The sequence below is a fragment of the Cottoperca gobio genome, chromosome 15 (genome assembly GCF_900634415.1).
Source record: "Cottoperca gobio chromosome 15, fCotGob3.1, whole genome shotgun sequence".
In the NCBI taxonomy this organism is placed as follows: Eukaryota; Metazoa; Chordata; class Actinopteri; order Perciformes; family Bovichtidae; genus Cottoperca; species Cottoperca gobio.
Genome location: NC_041369.1, coordinates 24256177 through 24260476, shown reverse-complemented (window position 1 = coordinate 24260476; position 4300 = coordinate 24256177).

Below are 4300 nucleotides of genomic sequence, written 5' to 3'. Positions count from 1 at the left end.
TTCATTTCTCCGTTTGTGGAGCGTGTTGAGACCCTAAATACCGTATCTCCTCCGGGATCATTATCATTTAGTGCACGTGCTTACACCTCCTGATGAAGATGTAATGGTGGAACATCACACGAAGCTACACCCAAAACACTTTCATGGCGACCGAGAGAGAGAGAGATTAAGTGCATTGTGTGTTTGGTCATGTGATGGTAATAAGTCAAATGTCTCGCTTAAGGCCTGTCCCAGTGGGGAAAGCACAGATGCAAATAATGAAATTAAAGATGCATGATTTCCATTTAGCTGCTTTGATTTCAGGTTCCTGGTATCTGCATGCTGCTCACTGTCACAACAGGAACAGAACCATCACCTGTGCTTTCCCTCTTATGCAAAGTCTGTTCTGAGAACGCCTCTTGTTCTCATATGATCATGTTTCTGTGCTATGTTTGTCATGGATTGCAGATTTCAGTGTATGTTTCTATTGTTGGTGGATTACTTTTGTCACTATTTGAAAGTTTGTTGGCTGTTGTGAGCTAAAAGATATTTTACTTTACGCTCAGAAAGACCTGATCGATGTCAGGTGGAGCAGGATGAACGAGGAAGAAGGACACTCTGTGTTGCAGGGAGAGTTAGTATTCTTTGGAGCCATTGGTGTTTGTTTTTGGGCCAACCGGACATTCTTCGGATTGATGGGGGGTTCGGAACAATGGGCCTTAGGAACAATGGCGTGGCGCCTCCCTACTCAACCTACTCGTTGTCTCAGTAGGCCGTTATCATCTATTGGTAAGTTTGTAATTATGACGGGAGCAAAGGAGGAAGGAGGAAAAGAGCGACACAGTCCACGTAGGAGAAGGTCGTGGTCAAACAAACACAGGACTTCCACCCAAGAAGCCGCTATTTATATCCCGTTTGTAACCACAACTCAACGCTGACCTATTGTAACTTACGCACGTACGCTTACTTACGTAACAAACTTAACTTAGGTGACATTAACTTATGTATTTAACTTAAGTTGTGTAACAAACTCATGAACCCAAAGCATAATATTTTCCTAAAACAACGACCGTTTCCCAACGTGGTGTAGCAGGTGCAGTTTGTCCCGTCAGAAGAATTATAATGGGAGTGATAACGACTGATAACGTGCAGGCCTTTAATCCATACGTCAGGACTGTTCACCGTGGAGACATGTACCTGGGACCACTTCTAACTTCTAACTTCTAACTTCTAACTTGTAACTCTTTCGTTGTGTTTGTTTCCTAACTTTGCTTCTAGCAGACTTGATGGTACCGCTCTGACACACACAAAGGGGCGACTGGAGGGAAAGGTCTTCAGCGACATCACCCTGTGGGATATGACCTCTTGTTTTGGGAAGAGGAATGTATCACCATGGCAACACAGTTCCCAGTCACACAGTTGGAAAGTTCTTGAGATTGTAAATTCCAAAGTGAGAAGTTTTTCCCTGCAACACTTCCAGTGAAGGAACGTGTCATTCTGTATTGAGGGAGAGCTGCAGGTCCAGAGCTGCAGGTCCTGCAGGTCCAGAGCTGCAGGTCCAGAGCTGCAGGTCCGGAGCTGCAGGTCCAGAGCTGCAGGTCCAGAGCTGCAGGTCCGGAGCTGCAGGTCCAGAGCTGCAGGTCCTGCAGGTCCGGAGCTGCAGGTCCAGAGCTGCAGGTCCAGAGCTGCAGGTCCGGAGCTGCAGGTCTAGAGCTGCAGGTCCAGAGCTGCAGGTCCTGCAGGTCCGGAGTTGCAGGTCCAGAGCTGCAGGTCCAGAGCTGCAGGTCCGGAGCTGCAGGTCTAGAGCTGCAGGTCCAGAGCTTCAGGTCCGGAGCTGCAGATCCAGAGCTGCAGGTCCGGAGCTGCAGGTCCGGAGCTGCAGGTCCAGAGCTGCAGGTCCGGAGCTGCAGGTCTAGAGCTGCAGGTCCAGAGCTTCAGGTCCGGAGCTGCAGGTCCAGAGCTGCAGGTCCTGCAGGTCCAGAGCTGCAGGTCCTGCAGGTCCGGAGCTGCAGATCCAGAGCTGCAGGTCCAGAGCTGCAGGTCCAGAGCTGCAGGTCCAGAGCTGCAGGTCCGGAGCTGCAGGTCCAGAGCTGCAGGTCCAGAGCTGCAGGTCCAGAGCTGCAGATCCAGAGCTGCAGGTCCGGAGCTGCAGGTCCGGAGCTGCAGGTCCGGAGCTGCAGGTCCAGAGCTGTAGGTCTAGAGCTGCAGGTCCTTCTCATTAAAGTTGGCTTCATGCATTGTTTCCTGCCAGATGACTTGACACAAATGAAATAACACTTGTTTAGCTCTTTTAGTTACTTTGATGAGTTACTTTAAACAGTAAGCAGGACGAATGGCTCCATCAGTGGAAACATACATCATGAACATGAGACTTACAGAGTGACACCGGGACACACTGTAGCTATACATTGTTCTGCAAGGTAAGATAACAGTGTCATAAAAGCTTTCTTGCATAAGGTAAAAATAATAAAGTTATACAAATACATTCCAGGAAGTAAACAGATCATGTGTTGACTTAAAGCAGTGGGATCAGTTGGGAAGTTAAGATAATATGTGAAGTGTGTCCACAGAAGATAATAATTATAATAATAATACAGATATGTTTTTTAAGAGCCATCGTCCAATGTTTAGTTTCTGTAGCTGAGCTGTCATCATGCTGCTCATTAGACCAATTATTGCCAAACGTCAGGATTAGTGTAGCGATGTTTGTGTCCGTCCGAATTAGGATGAAATCTAGAAGACAGAGACGACGCGGAGAAAAAGAAAAGACACATACGATAGTAAAAAGTTCTGATGTTGATGAATTGATGAGACAAAGCGGAGAACGAGAGAAGTGAAAGTGATGGAAGAGAAAGATTATATTGTATATTTAAGATCAGGACAGAAGGAAAGAGACCGAGGAGGAGAAGAGAGGACATGAAGACAGAAAGTACAAAGAGGGGAAGATAATAAAACAGCAACAGAGACAGGGCGCAGATACTAGGGATGTCAAAGTAGAACAGTGTGTGTGTGTGTGTGTGTGTGTGTGTGTGTGTGTGGTTGTGAGAGAGAGACACTCAGCTGTCCACTTAGGATGGTTTATAACATGGCAACATCAGTTTCACCAGTTTGTATTTTTATCTGTTTATTTAAATCACACAGCGTCAGACTTCATCTATTGTAACATACTCACTAGTCTACATGGATACAGGAGCTAAATATATGTATCACTTTTATATCTGTGTGTGTGTGTGTGTGTGTGTCAGAGAGAGTGTGTGTGTCAGAGAGAGTGTGTGTGTCTCAGAGAGAGAGTGTGTGTGTCTCAGAGAGAGTGTGTGTGTGTGTGTGTCTCAGACAGAGAGTGTGTGTGTCTCAGAGAGAGATTGTATGTGTGTCTCAGAGAGTGTGTGTGTGTGTGTGTGTCTCAGAGAGAGAGTGTGTGTGCATGTGTGTCTCAGAGAGAGTGTGTGTGTCAGAGAGAGTGTGGGTGTCAGAGAGAGTGTGTGTGTGTCTCAGAGAGAGTGTGTGTGCTTGTGTGTCTCAGAGAGAGTGTGTGTGTCTCAGAGAGAGTGTGTGTGTGCATGTGTGTCTCAGAGAGAGTGTGTGTGTCTCAGAGAGAGTGTGTGTGTATGTGTGTCTCAGAGAGTGTGTGTGTGTGCATGTGTGTCTCAGAGAGAGTGTGTGTGCAAGTGTGTCTCAGAGAGAGTGTGTGTGCATGTGTGTCTCAGAGAGTGTGTGTGTGCAAGTGTGTCTCAGAGAGAGTGTGTGTTTGTCTCAGAGAGTGTGTGTGTGCAAGTGTGTCTCAGAGAGAGTGTGTGTGTGTCTCAGAGAGAGTGTGTGTGTCTCAGAGAGAGTGTGTGTTTGTCTCAGAGAGTGTGTGTGTGCAAGTGTGTCTCAGAGAGAGTGTGTGTGTGTCTCAGAGAGTGTGTGTGTCTCAGAGAGTGTGTGTGTCTCAGAGAGAGTGTGTGTGTGCATGTGTGTCTCAGAGAGTGTGTGTGTCTCAGAGAGAGTGTGTGTGTGCATGTGTGTCTCAGAGAGAGTGTGTGTGTGTGTGTGTGTGTGTGTCTCAGAGAGAGAGTGTGTCAGAGAGAGTGTGTGTTTCTCAGAGAGAGTGTGTGTGTGCATGTGTGTCTCAGAGAGAGTGTGTGTGTGTGTCTCAGAGAGAGAGTGTGTGTTTCTCAGAGAGAGTGTGTGTGTGTGTGTGTGTCTCAGAGAGAGAGTGTGTGTCAGAGAGAGTGTGTGTTTCTCAGAGAGAGTGTGTGTGTGCATGTGTGTCTCAGAGAGAGTGTGTGTGTCTCAGAGAGTGTGTGTGCATGTGTGTCTCAGAGAGAGTGTGTGTGTG